We start from the raw sequence: 15,293 nt of genomic DNA on the forward strand, positions 1-15,293 counted from the left end.
GACACTGCTGATCACCCCATTCACGTCTTTATGACAAAGGTGATGGAGGTAATTCTGTAAATTACAGCATGTTACATGAAGGTAGTACTCAAATTCACTTCAAACTCTGTGGCAGGTGTCACGTTCTAATGCTCACTCTGGGCTACTGTCCTCTACAGGGACCCCCCCACAGAGCCCCAGACACACACAGGGGGCCTGGGACACTGTACTCCAGAACGGGACTGAGAGTAAACATTGAGAGAAGTTCGAATAAAGAGGCAATGCATTCCTGGGATTCTGTGCTGTAGAAAGATAAGAGAGGAGGTGAGTACTTTATTTAATGAGCCTCTAGATTTTAATTTAAAATGAATAGATCAAAGACTTTGTCTTTGCTTTTAATTAAATAGAAATACCATTCTGTGTTCAGCCACAAAAGGATGCACATCAAATGCTCAGCGATCTACATTCATCCTTTTAATCAAAGGCTACCAGATATATGTTCAGGAGGGTAGCTGCGTCAGCATGGGTAGGCTGCAAAGGAACAAGTAATAGGTTTATTCCTGCTGAAAAAAAGAAGAAAGAAAACATAACGTTTCGGCCGTGGAGCCTTCTTCAGGTGTGAGGTGAAGTGAGGTGCTCAGACCCAGTGAGGGAAGGACAGCAGCCCTCCCTTTCCTGATCGACTGCACACCAGCACTCGCCTGCTTCTCAGGGGCTGCTGCCCTGCCTGAGGATACGAGCCAGAGCTGGTGCTCAAGCATACAGACATCCTGCACGTGTGCAGACACAATCTCACCTGTACCACACTCGCACACACAGACACCATCGACATGCACAATCACACCCGCACACACACACTCGCACACACAGACACCATCGACATGCACAATCACACCCGCACACACAAACACATCTACATGTACAATCACACCCACAGGCACAATTATACCTGTACACACACAATCTCACACACAATCTCCTCAACATGCACAAACACACTTGCCTGTGCACACAGTCACATACACTCAAACACCCACAAACACTCAAATGCTTGAACACACACACAGATCCTCTCCAGGTGGTGCTGTGAAGTGGGAGACAGTTTGCAGCTTCTCGGCTTGAGTCTGATTGACCTGTTGCTCTCTGGCTCCCCTGGGCCCCTGGTGTGGCCAGACTCTCCCGAATTCCTCCAGTGCTCGCAGGGACAGCTGCCCACCCTCACACAGGGTGTCCAGGGCATCGGCACTCTGCTGCTGCTGTCAGAGTCATTGGCCGTCAGGTCAGTTCCTGGAGAGCTGCGGGGTCTTCTAGAGCGGGCCTGAATCTGACCAATTAAACCATCCTGCATCTCTCCAGACAGTCGAAAGTCTAAATGTTTTCCAGCACATTCATCACAGACTGGTGCATTGTTTGGGAAAAGACATGCTTCATTAACTGCTCTTTAACGAGTGCTGGGGCTGTCAGTTTCAATTGCCTGGAGGTGCAGCCATAACTTTTTCCTTTTCCGCCACTATCAGCTGGTTATGCCTTGTTAGATCTCGTTATCATCTGATTAGCTGAGACAAGGGTAACGATTCTCTCTCCATGACCCTGTAGTGCTTCACAGGGAGCAGTAATGGGGAACAAGTGTTAACTCTAAACCAGCAACTGTAAATCGATCTGCAAGAAGAACGACTTTGAAATCAAGTCCATCTGAGCAGAAGGAGAACATTAAGAACATGAAGATTAAGGGAGAATAAAAGCAGCTCAGTGACTGAGTGGTTAGCACTGCTGTGACTTACCCCTGGATTCTGGGCCGAGTTTGCTCCAGCTTCCTCCCTGCGGTCCAGGCTGCCTGGCATCTCTAAATTTTCTCGTGTGTGAACGCCCTGCAACAGAGTGGCGCCCCCCACAGGGACTGTCCCGCTTGGCGGCCTGTGGTGTCTCACCAGGATGAGGCAGCTGACGATGGGTCGTGGTGCGAGTGAGACACAGACCCTGCAGCCCGTGAGACAGATGGAGGGCGGCGAGGTGGGCTCTGTGTTGGTGTGTCTGTTTGGGCTGCTTCTCATTTCGAGGCTTAATCTCGCGCTCCCAGGCAGCGCTTGCATTGATCTGTTCCATATCGAGCTCCTGCTGCTGTCAGCTCCTGGCTGTCCAGCACTGCTGCCTGGGAGATTTCCCTGGGGGCTCAACTCCAGCCGGGGGGGGTGGTTAGCGGTGAGTGAATTGGCTGGCCAGTCTGATGGACCTCCTCTGTGTGGACAGACACTGTCCCTGCCCTGCCCTGCGCAGGCCTGGCTCAAGGAGCTCCAGGGCAGCTGCGGTGTGAGAGGAGCATCGGCAGTTTCCTCAAGAGCTCATGAAGGGTACAAACGAGACCAGCTACCCTGCCCATCTAGCTTGCTTGGTAGTTAGCAGTTCATTGAAAGGGATCTCATCCAGCTCTTTCTTTCCAGGGAGTTGTCTTCAATGTGGCCAGGCATCTTGTTCCAGACCCCCACCACTGTTAGCGTAAACAAGTGCTTCCTGTTCTCAGATTTAAATGCACTTCTGTGTAGTTTTCTGAAGATATCCGCTGGATTGACTTTGAGTGTCTTGAGTATCTTTGAGGATTTTGAGAGTGTGTGATGTGATCAGTGTCCATGTGGTTGGCGTGTTTAGTATGTGATCAGTGTCCATGTGATTGGCATGTATAGTATGTGATCAGTGTCCATGTGGTTGGTGTTCGTGTATGTGATCGCTCTCTCCCAGTGCTGGGGACACATCTGGGAAACAGGGAATTCATCTGGAAAACGGGAAGCACTCCTTTACACAAAGAGTTGTGGGTGTCTGGAAAAGGCTCCCACCCAGGTGTTTGAAGCCAAAACTCTGAGCTGACTGACACCTCTCCTTTCTTCTTAAGTGTTCTGGCATTTTAACAAGAGACAGGAAAAGCAGTTACAGCCATTCCGGAACACATTATTCTATATATATATGAAATATAGATTTATATTTTATTACGTTCACAAATTATTTGCAATTTTTCTCCTTTCAGCGTTATTGCTTCTATTAGGATGTCAGAGTAAATGGAGGGAAGCCAGCCATAATCGCTGCCTGTTCCAGCTCCTGCTCTTTTTTCCTCAGTCCTGATCTTCTTGTCCTCTGACGGCCACCTGCAGATCGGATGAAAGAGATCTACAGGCCAATTAGCGCAGTTATACTTCCCTGAGCAGCAGAGCCATTATCGGCAGGAGAAGCCGAGCAGTTAGATCTCTGCTTCACAAAGCCGGGCAGCTGTGGGCCCTGCAGCCCAGGAGTGCCCCATCCTCGCTGGTCATCTGCCCAGGGTCCAGTCCGCCCCCTCCAGTCCATGACCCCTCCCGGGACCCTCCATTACTGCATTAACCCCATCGAGGCTTGAAGCACCAGCGTTGAAAATGAAAAGAAAAGAAGCTGTTTTCAGCTCTTGCTGTCCCTGTTGATTAAAAGGCTCAAAGGCCCTTTTGTGTGAAGATTCAGGTTCTTCAGCAGCTCGGGCTGATCTGCTCGTGCTTGACAACGGCCCCGGTCCTGCAGACGCGCTCCATTCCGTGTCTGTTCTCTCGGAGGAGATGACAGCGCCGGATCAGCAGGGATGGAGAATTCTGGAAGCAGCTCCATTATGTAGCTCTTGACAAAGAAGTGACAGCTCTTTCATAAGACAGGCAAATGCATAAGAAAAAAATAACTCAATGAAAAGAAATTCAGAAGGATCCTTAAAAGCGAAATTGGCAAGTTTCTAATTTTTCACAGTCCTATAGTGCTTCTTGACATTTGGCCGCCAGTGTGATGCTGGCATGTGTTCAGCAGAGAAGTTACAGCACCTGAAGGGTCAGTGGTAGCAATTAGACGCTGCTTCTTCACCCAGGACGCTCAGACAGTGTGTGTAGCTGGCCAGCTGGTCAGTGAATCCTTTGGCCATGTACACTGGTTGGCAGATGTGGGTGATTTATGAGCTCTGATCTCTGTGCAGAGATTCATTCTTGTGCAGGTGGTGAGTCACAATGAAAATTAATGTGCAATCACTTCCCTGATGGACAAACCTTACTCGGGACCTAGTATTCCTTAAGCTTCTTGTCTCCTACGTTAAACTAGAGGTGGAGTTTTAAAATGGGAGCTGTCGATGGATCTTGCTATACTATAGGTGTTCAAAGCTGCTCTGCACATGTTTCTGTGGGTGGGGTGGTAATTGAGCACTAGAGAAATTCTCCATGTGTTTTTCTGTTGTGCTCCAAACAAGTTACCTTGGAAAGTCTATCTTCATAACGCATGATTAACAATCAGGATGCAAGTCGCTCCCAGCATGGTGACACCCTTACTGTATCTGGTGAAGCAGGTCTGAGTCTAGTATCCGTCTCTGTGAACCGATCCAGCTCGCATTCCTCGAGCACTCCTGCTCAAGACCGGAGAGGCTGGAGAGGGGTGCTCAGACAGACGCAGCTCCGTCGGGGCAAGTGCAGCCTCCTAAAGTGTCCCATTCCCTGGGATGCTCTTCCCAGCAGTTATGGACTCCAGCTGGATGAGGACTGACAGGGCACCACAAGCACTGCAGTCACAGCAGTGGAGTGTCCAGGTCCCCAGAGCCCGACGAGCTCCACACAAGCCCAGGAAAAAGAACAACGAGATCAGACTGATTTCTCGACACACATAGTGAAGTGATTGCAGACCTGACCTTTTACATCTCTGCATGTCCGAATCCTCCTGTAACAGATGGTTTCTTTAATCGATCTAGCCTTGTGTACAACAGAAATATTGCCTTTTTAAGCCTTTTGTTGTTGCTCACTCTCCTCTGAAACCCAAGTGTGTTATGCGCATACAGATTGGGATTAGAGCAAGATCTGGCCTGTACTGTGCAGCAGGATTTTCTCTTTGTGTGGAGGTTCAGTGGAGTGAAGGAAGTTATTACAAAATAAAGTGTAATGAGACACACTTCCACTGCAGACAACACGAAGGTGGGGAATTTGGGTGGGATGTTATTCTCCCCTGGGAGACACTCAGTAACAGTGTAAAAGCAGACAGTAGGCTCTCTAAGAGGAAAGTGACAAACATCGGATGTCTGCTCTTTGTATTCTTGAAAGGTAGTAAGAGCAGTGAGGCTGCTCAGCACTTAACAGATTCTAATTCAAGTGTCACTGTCGAGCCCATTAAGGAACTGTTGACAATCACAGCAGATATCACTGTCAAACTAGTTTAGCCTTAGGCAATCAGACCACCACTCCTTTGTCAAGAGCAAAAAAACATGCAAAATCCCAGATAGTGATCAGCTAAGGAAAGAAAGCTGTTCTCTCTTTCACTAGGCCAGTCTCTTCCAGTTTAATTTACAATATCAGGTAATCACACAATATCACTCACTTTTAATCAAAGTTTTAGAGCTTCGACATATAATGGTCTTCATTCTCGAGAATTCTGATTGTGGAAGAGAGGAATCACAAAAAATGTAACTATTCTCTACAGAAATCTGCTTAGAGCTGGGTTTCAGAAAACCTTCAAACAGTTTGAAATCGGCGAATCTGCTGTGACCACCTTCATTTCTCATGCACAGCGTGTGCCCTTCAAACATGGGCAATTAGCATTTGCCAATTACCAGCAGCAGCGATTAGTCCCTTTAATTAAGAAGGCTTTGTGACCTTACCTTCAGAACTGCGCTCGTTTCCTGACTGTTTGTTTTGCTCTCTGCTGAAACCCAGGGCGCTCGACAGTGACTCGGGAACCACGTCTCTGTTAATCCATCAGGCTCTCTGGTTCTTGCTGAGGAGTCTGATCAGGTTCATCAGGGATGTCAAGTTTATCCCTCTCATGAGTGAAGGAATGAACAGCTCCGTAACAGCAGCATACTAATCGACTGTAGAATCAACAACAGGCAGAGATATTGGCCTATAATTAGACCCCAGGAAATTACACAATTATTTATACATAGGGAAGCACAAAGATAATGAAAATTGGACTCAACATACTTGAACAAGATTTTCATAAAACCAATATAAATCAGGAAATTATATTTTGAATTTGTATGAAAAATAACAGCATTACATAGCAAAACATCCATAAGAAGAAAGTTTCTTTCAATCCTTTTAACACAGACAGCTTGTTTGATTGCAGTCCAGGTGTCTCATCCAGCTGACTGCAGAAAGAAGGCAGAGAATCATCTTGGCCAACGTGGCTGGGCAGATTGTTTCACACTCCTTCAGTCCTCTGTGAGAGGAAGTGCCTCCTGTTCTGAGTTCAAAACGCATTGTTGATTCTTAACAAGTCTGCTTCAGGGCCTTTGAGGATTTTGACTGCTTGAATTGGGTCTCCTCATTGTCTTCTCTGTTCAAGACTGAAAAGGTTCAGTTCCTTCAGCCTGTCAGAGCAGGACTCTCCTTTAAGCCCCAGAACAAATCTGGTTGCTCTTCACTGAACTGATTCCAGAGCAGCAATGTCTTTTTTATAACACAGTGGCTAAAATTGTGCACTGTTCTGAAAGAGGGCTAGTACAAGTTCCACATAACATCCATTGATTTAAATGCTATACTTTTTTAATATACAGTATGCAGTATTTCTCTGAGGTGCATCTAACTGCCAAAAACGAGATTAATCTCAATTACATTATATTCCATTTATTCACTTTCCCCCTTTTCTGCTCCTACGTATGTGCATAATTATAGTAGCATTTGGGTTATTCAAAATTAATTCTAATATACTGTATGGGTGATAAAAAGCCTTTACTTTTAATGCATAGTGTCATGTGCATTTCAAATGGTTCCTTTATTATGTGAATCACATTAGTGCTTTTTAAATGTGCGCTAAAAGCTCTGATTACACAGCAGTATTGCCTGAAAGAGGCTCTTTCACAGAGCAGCTCCTGCAGCACCAGTCCTGCTATCTGCAGGGTGACTCTCGGCATTCCCCCTCATGTAGGTGGGCCACGTCTTCAGCTCATTACCTCCCTGTAATTGTGTTATTAGAGCAGGTGACCGAGTGGTCCAGATCTCAGTGCAGACAGCACTTTGATGAGGAGGCTCAATAATCAAGTACTCTCTTCATTAATTTTAGCCCACATCATGACTCTCTCGATGAGCCACATGAAGTGATATTTTCAAAAACAGGCTTTGATTACTGAAGGACAATAAAATGAAAAGGGCAGTCTGCAGAAATCACAAATGAAAAAAAATGTTCTATTGTCTTATATGGGTTCATGCATGACTTCTGAAAAATGACTTCTGCTGTCAAGATGCTGCGTTGTGCTGGCTCTCAGTGGTCTGCACAAACACCCCTGCGATGATCTAGATCTCTCATCTTTCTCTTTCCTCTTCTTGAGTTCTGTGTTGGGTGTGGGTGGTGGGGAGAGTAAAATGCAACCCTACTCTGAGCTCTAATCCTCAGCAGACAGATTGTTTCACTGGGATGATCCAATAAGGATCACTAGTTTGCTTTAGACACCCAACTGCCTTCCCACCATCTGTAATGTTTCTGATGTTCATGTGTCCTCAAAGCTGGAGACTGTTCAGGAGTTAGAAAATGCACTCAAATCTTTCAGCCTCCAAGTTTCAAAGATTTAATCTTCAGCTAAGGAGTTTCAACAGTGCCAATTGTTGTTGCTGATTTTCCCCAATTTGGATTCACCAGTTGTGCGTTTGTCAGCTAGGACCCCTGTGATCACACCCAGGCAGAATGAGGTGAAAGCGTCAGGATTCCTCCACCTCCCCAGTGTCATGAGTGACCCGCTGAAGAAACAGGAAGATGGACCCTATGCGGTACCTTAGGGGGCTAGATGAGAGGTGAAGTCCGAGTCGAGTTCCAAGGTTCGTAGAAAGAGGCAGGAGAGAAGGTTTCCAATCCTGAACAGGGCAAGGCTGAAGTCACAGTCGAAGGTGAGTTCCGTGATTAGTAACAAAGAGCAAGCAGAATCTAAGGTAAGGTAGGTGAACAGACAAACAACCCATACCAGGCAAAGAACTGGGGCTTCTGGAGGGTTTAAGTAGTGTGCGAGGGAGGAGGTGCGCTGATTGATGGAGTGTCCTGGTTGGCTGATCGGCAGGAGCAGTGTCGTTTAGCAGGAGTGCTCAGGGCTGGAGTGTGATTAGTGCGAGTGCACTTCCGTGTGAGAATGTGGTGGGGTGAAGGCGCGACACCCAGGGTGGCACAGAGACTTAAACCAGTGCTATTCTAGTGCAAAGACTGAAATCAGGAGGTTCTTTGCACAAAGCAGTGTTCATATCCTGCAAGAATGGACTAGACTCAATATTTCGACTAGCTACTAGAAACCCAATGAGCAAGCTGGATGACATGACCTCCTATCATTTGTAACCCTTTGTATATAATACTACAGACATCTGTGTGCACTTTGGGAGTTCAGGAATGCTACACAACAGTAATACAATAAAAATGCTGTAAACCAGATATGCAGGCTGGCACTGCGCACACAGTCCTGTAATTGTTGTGTTATTCTCACTTCATCAGGCCTCTCTGCCAGCAGTAAAACCCAATTACCAGCAGCTTGGCTGCTAATTACCCTCTGAATCGGCCCACATCAGCCTGCAGGCTTCATCTGGGGGATCCGGCCAGGTTCTGTGCCCGTTACTCGGAGAGAGCTGAAGAGCCCCAGCCTTCAAAGACTAAAGAACACATCACAGTACAAGCGCAGCACGCCGAGCTCTCAAGTCTCAGCACATTAGAGTACAAGGCACAGGCGGGGGTGAAGAGAAGGGTCCCCTCCCTTGATGGTCCCCTCTCTTACCTGCGACCGTAATTGCACTGTAAGGCCTGCTCTGTTTTTGAGTCATTTCCACTCTGATGGCCACGCTGGGTCAGAACCAGACTGTGTGATCGGGTCCATGCTGTGTAGCCCTGAAGCCTGGTGTAGCGGAGGTCACTGTTGTCATGGCAGCCCGAGAGCGCCTGGGATCCAATCTGTGGCCGTGGAGCAGACACCGATTTCATAGATTCTTTTGGGCCCTCCTGATCCAGGTGGCACAACGACACCGCCTGGGCACACACTCGCACACCCGCGCACAGATTCACACACTCACACACCCGCGCACAGATTCACACACTCGCACACCTGCGCACAGACTCACACACTCGCACACAGACTCACACACTCACACACCCGCGCACAGACTCACGATCGCACACCCGCGCACAGACTCACACTCGAACAACCGCGCACAGATTCACACACTCGCACACCTGCGCACAGACTCACACACTCGCACACCCGCGCACAGACTCACACACTCACACACCCGCGCACAGACTCACACTCACACACCCGCGCACAGACTCACACACTCACACACCCGCGCACAGACTCACACTCGCACACCTGTGCACAGACTCACACACTCGCACACCTGCACACAGACTCACACTCGCACACCCGCGCACAGATTCACACACTCACACACCCGCGCACAGACTCACACTCACACACCCGCGCACAGATTCACACTCGCACACCCGCGCACAGACTCACACTCACACACCCGCACACACACTCACACACAGAGACAAGCACCTCCGCAGGCAACATCCGCTCAGTCAGAGCGCAGTAGGACTTGATAACAACTGCAGGGGCAGGCAGAGAGTTGACTCTGGAGTTGACCCCGGGCTCCTCTCTCTACCCCCACTGCCGTTGAAAACTGAGGAATTGTGCATCCGGAGAAATCCCAGCGGCCAGGAATGGCTGGTGTGCGCTCTCACTCCTATTATCCCCCTCTCCTTCCGTTTCTGCTGAGACCTCATCACTGGCGCCAGGTCCTCTCAATCCTCCACAAGTCACTGTAGCAAGAAAGACGTCTCTTCAGAAGCACAGAAGAGCGTCTCATGGCTGGCAGAGGCTTATCTGCAGCTCCGCAGGTCTGTCGCTGCCCTGGGGACCCTGCTGTTTACACACCAGGCTCTGCCCATAGCAACGTCACCAGCGCTCGCTGGCCGCTTTCCTGGCACTGAGACCAGCGAGCCCAGCAGCTCCCAGAGACAGCAGGTGCTTTGAGAAGTCTCTCTCAGCGGGTGTGCGGATATCTGGAGAAGGCTGAACAGCAAGCATGCTGGTTCGATGCAGCGTAGGACAGGGGGTCACCGGTCACCCCACACCCCCTGTGCAGGACAGGGGGTCACCGGTCACCCCACACCGCGACTGGCGACTGGCTCCCCTGAATTATCCCCTGGACTCACTTCCAGGACATTCCCCGGAGCATCCCGGAAAACATGAGGAAGAGTAGGAGCATGAGGAAGAGGAGACAGGTTCATATTACATTAAATCTGCGTGGTCTGTTCTTCCGCTTGGCATTTTTTTAAATTTAAGATTAGAATCTCATTATGGTGTGTAAAAAGCTCTCTCCTGCCGTAAGAGACTCCTCAGGATCATTCAGTTTTTGTGCTGAAAGTGGAGAGCTGGGTATTTATCAGGAGTCACTAGCTAACGAGCTCCATCGCTCTTAGAGCTTGGGGTCCCTGAGACCTGCTCTCCCTCTGTGCACTGTTTCAGCACTGGCCTTGGTGACACACATAAAATGATCAGATCAGATAAGATCAATTTATTGGCCATATACAATTTCTTGTATGTTGAATCTGTCTTTTCTCATACCCCAGCTTGCTCTCCATGAGACACACAGACGGGGAGAGAAGCTGGGGGTCAGAGCGCAGGGTCAGCCATTGTACAGCGCCCCTGGAGCAGCTGGGGTGACGGGCCTGGCTCAGGGGCCCAACGGAGTAGGATTCCTCTGCCACAGTGCCACCACTCTCCAGCCTTTCTAAGGAGAAAAAGGAGCTGTGAGGAAGAAGGAAATCCTGGCTCAGAGCTCACAGCCTGCAAGAACGTGAGACATCTTGAGATGTGCAGGGAGGGGCACAGCACCGTGATCCAGTAAGACACCCGCGACAGGCCAGGGCGGGCCTGGAACCCAGCAGGATCAGCACCAACCATGAGCCTCAGCAAGCATCACAGTCAGGGTTCGAGGGAATTTGCTTCCTGCTCCCAGGGGTGATGATGACAGAGGCGGCGAGGCTGGGCAATATCGGGGGCACTTCAGAAAAACAGCTTTCCAGCCGGAATCGAACGGCTGTCATGAGAGCAGTGATCCAGCGGGAATTATTGATCTCTGTATTATTTGCTTGCTTGTTAAAACAAACAGAAGGCGCAGGAGCGGAGAAGGCAGCCCCCCTTTCTGCTTGAACTGGCGGATTCAGAGACGGCCGGTCAGGGGGAAACTCGCTGAGCGACGCGCTCCCTGTGAAGCCGAGCTCACTGCTCCCACGCCAGGCTGCCCACGGGCGGTCTGGACACGACGCGGGAGCCCACCACCTGCAGGAGCAGTGCCTGATCAGACCTCTTCTCTCCCAGAAACCCGCAGACATTTTCACCAGTTGACACAGCTGGGAGTTTTACTCATGCAATTCAAGTGTGTCATCTCACCCGGGCTTTGGACCCATCACCTTCCAGTCCAGGGCCAGCGGCACCGCTGCCTGTGAAGGACACCGGTCGGTGGGTGGTGGCTAGCACTGCCGCCCCACAGCCCCCCGGGTCTGGTCAGCAAAAGCAAACGGGAGTCTGTGAGGAGTGTGCGCGTTCTTCCTGTGGCCACAGTTCTAAGACTTGCCGCACGACACTGCACCAGTGTGTGGCTAATTGGGCAGAACAATGGTGATGCTCCTGCGCAGGAAGGCAGCTGTTTGATGTATAATGGATGTGTCTCGGCTTTGACAGGTCTCAGCATCTTCTCTGTCTTCCTCCTGCATGATGCTTTCATCTCCCGAGCCGGGGATCCCCCCGCCCCCCCCTGCGGCTCAGTTCAAGGGCCCCATGGGACTCCCAGACGCCCAGTTTGTATGGGTACAGGGAATCCGGGAGCCTCCGAAGATGACATTTTCCCAGGCGAGGAAATGAACACCTACAGTATCTGCAGAGCCAGAAATGACCTTCACAGGCAGTGAGTGCGGCTCAGAGCTCCGACACCACGCTTCCCAGCAGGCTTGAGCAGCGGCACAGAGGCACACGGCCCTGACGGCTGATTAGCCGCTGTCTCCCGCGCTGCGGGCTGGAGCAGGCCTGGGGAATTCGCTACACGACAGGCAGGGGTGCGGCACGGCCAACCACAGGAAGCGCAGGGGCTGTCAGCACAGCAGGCCTGAGAGACCTACAGACTCGCACCCCCGGCCGCTTAGCGCATGGAGGGGTTATAAACATCTTACCCCCTTTAGAGATTCAGCAGCCGGTCACCTGCAGACGGGGTCCACTTGTGAACACTAGAACTGTCATTACCTAATTGTTTAGAGTACTAAAATCTCTAGGTGGGCACAGATGCTGGATGCTGGAGTACAGCTGAGCTGGGGACCCCTGGCCTCACAGTGCAGTGTTATGAATGAAACGCTTGCTCTGTACAAGAGGAACAATACCCCACTTGGCCACAGGAGGGCAGCGCTCAGTAGCATTTTGGAGTCTCTGAGTACAAACATCAGGGCTAAACCATGACCTACAGAGAGCACGACAAACACCTCCAGGAGCTCTTTATCACACAGAACCTCTAGTTTATGGAGGGAAACTCCAGCTCCAGCTCAGTGGGTGGATAGGAAGCTTTTAATTATCAGCTGTAAAAAGTCATGGTGACCCGACCCTGATGACCTCTCTAGATTAAGACACTGCACATAGTAGAGAGACTCCTTATTCCTCATCCTAATCTGCACAGTGCAAACTCGTTATCAACCACATTCCTGATGCACTGCTCTGTCCTTATCTGCACAGTGCAAACTTTTATCTACCATACTGCTGATCCACTGCACTGTCCTAGTCTGCACAGTGCAAACTCGTTATCAACCACACTGCTGATCCACTGCACTGTCCTAGTCTGCACAGTGCAAACTCGTTATCAACCACACTGCTGATCCACTGCACTGTCCTAGTCTGCACAGTGCAAACTCGTTATCAACCACACTGCTGATCCACTGCACTGTCCTAGTCTGCACAGTGCAAACTCGTTATTTACCACATTCCTGATGCACTGCTCTGTCCTAATCTACACAGTGCAAACTCGTTATCAACCACATTCCTGATCCACTGCTCTATCCTAATCTGCACAGTGCAAACTCATCAACCACACTGCTGATCCACTGCACCATCCTAATCCCCAAAGTACTTTCATACTTTTCTTAATGTAAGTTCTGTTTTCAGAGCTCTCTTAATAAGGATAGAGTGCGAGAGTGCTGGTTTTGCACAAGCCCTGTGGCCAGGCAGTTTCTCTTCAGGGACACTGGAGCAGGTAAGCACAGCACTGAGACACGCTCACACACCGCGCCTCACACCCAGCAGAGCCCTGAGCTTGATCAAATTATGTACAGTAACAGCAGTAGGGATTAAATGACATATCAAATTGCATCTGAGAAACTAAACTTTTGGTTAAATAGACTTTATTTTGCTTTCCTTAAACATGACATGAATTGTTTTCTAAACGTATTTTTTTGTAATTATGCAAAAGCACTTTGAGATGATTTCACACAACGAGACGCTGGGAGCCTGCCAGATTGCTGTTGTTGTACTCTTGGAAGTACAGCGCCTTCACCTTCCAGCATGGCAGCAGGCGAGAGCGAGGCTAATCAAGAAGCAGAGCAGTAAAGGGCTTTCGAGCGATTCCCGAGGTCCCACCGCCGCGGAGCGGGCGAGCCGCGCACGGCGATGAGAATCCCAGCTGTGCGGCGGCACACCTCACTTCCACAGCCAATCACAGGCCGGATAGCCCATTGTCCGCACCACCAGTGTTTACGGAATGCCTCGGCATTCCGGATTTCTGGAGGGGAAGTTGGTGATCATTCCAGAAAATCCAGAGACAATAGCCATGGAATAGCAAGAGAGCACAGAGCACAAATTGTTTTTGTGTTTAGGGTCTCAATAATTTTTTCCTTTTTTTATTTTAAGGTTAAAACTTTGGCAGTTGGGGACATTTTTTCGGAGTGACTCAGTTTCAGTTGAGGTAATGGGTACACCAGAGCTTCTTTTCAGTCTTTGTTTGTTTGGTTTTGCTTTGGATAATGGAAAACGGATCAGGGCTCTAGGCTGAAAGTCAAGTTGTTTATCTGCAGCTTCCCAGAGGGCACAGAAAGCTGTAACATCATACACACACTTCACAGCAGGGTGCACAGCTCCAGTCTCTGGGTTTTCAATCCTACCTGCCTCTTAATGATCTCATTGATCAGCTGATCTTCATCCTCACTGGGCTCTTGAACACTTGTCAGAGGGCTTCAGCTGCTGATGTCTTAAGGAGAGCAGAAGGACCCGCTGGATCCAAATCTTGGAGGACTGGAGCTGTCTCAAGCCAAAGGGTATTTTGGTTCCAAATGCTCAATAAATTATTGAAGTTAAATCAATTACTTAAGTTGATTATTATTAAAATGGCACTAGATCTAAGGGTTACGTATAAAACATGAACTTGAACACACACACACACACAGTCACGTAGTGGTGTCCTCCTAGACAGACACGCACTGCTCACCAGCTGCTCTGTGAGCAGTCCCACAAGCCCCACAGACAGGAATTTCCCCTTGAGCAGACCTGACCGGAGCGTGGCTCCGGCTTTAATCCTGCGCTAAACCTCAGTTCGGCTGTCTGCGCCTGAGTCCTGTCAGCCCCATGGCAGCGGGCTGTAGTGTGAAAGGCACAATGGCCAGTGCAGTGCTGACACAGCTGTCCTGTCAGGATGGACACACAGACGCACAGGGGCGCAATGACCCGTCCCAGGCCCGTCCAGTGTGCTGCCAGACCCCCAGCCCTGTGTGTGTGATCTGGGCGCTCTCTCACAGTGCTCCCAGTTTAGGATCTCTGACCTATTGACTGGACTGTATGGCTAAGCATTGAATGAGCCAGGAGAAAGTCAGCCTGAGCAGGGCCTGCCTTTCCCTCCTGACACACCTCCAGTTGTAACCCCACAGGGATTTACAAGCTACTGGAAATGTTTCTAGAGGAGGTTTCACTGTAGTGTACAAAGACACGAGTGACTGAAAAAGAAAGAGGACATTTTCAAGCAGTACACAAGGTGAAAATGATTTCAGACAAAAGTCCTTCAGCTGTTCAGAAAGAAATGACAGCTGATGAAACAGCTGAACAAGGACTTTTGTCTGAAACATCCCAAAGAAAATGTCCTGCCTGCCTGTCGGATTTTATAGCAGAATCTACGAGCAGACAGAAAATCAGGTTATGCTGAGAATCTTAGTGAATAAACACACTGTCACTGTAGTTTGTTTGGAAACCTGTTTTTTGGTTTGGAAGAAGGAAGTGGATCTTTTATCTTCAGAAACGAAGTGCTCTCAGGAGAGTCACAGAGAGGACGACGACGGGGGGGGGG

At 49.4% G+C, this 15,293-nt stretch overlaps 1 long non-coding RNA gene across 2 annotated transcripts; it reads right to left on the reverse strand.

The window, feature by feature from the left end:
* Positions 1 to 2,982: 2,982 nt before the first annotated feature.
* Positions 2,983 to 8,170, reverse strand: LOC107077497 (uncharacterized). 2 transcript variants are annotated; one of them, XR_001478516.2, is made up of 3 exons: positions 7,720 to 8,170; positions 5,612 to 5,821; positions 2,983 to 3,113 (listed from the first exon to the last, which is right to left on the reverse strand). It is a non-coding gene; the product is annotated as an uncharacterized lncRNA (long non-coding RNA). The 2 variants fall into 2 exon arrangements; XR_001478515.2 differs by lacking the exon at positions 2,983 to 3,113 and adding an exon at positions 3,942 to 4,571.
* Positions 8,171 to 15,293: the final 7,123 nt, after the last annotated feature.

The sequence above is a fragment of the Lepisosteus oculatus genome, chromosome 11 (genome assembly GCF_040954835.1).
Source record: "Lepisosteus oculatus isolate fLepOcu1 chromosome 11, fLepOcu1.hap2, whole genome shotgun sequence".
Classification (NCBI taxonomy): Eukaryota; Metazoa; Chordata; class Actinopteri; order Semionotiformes; family Lepisosteidae; genus Lepisosteus; species Lepisosteus oculatus.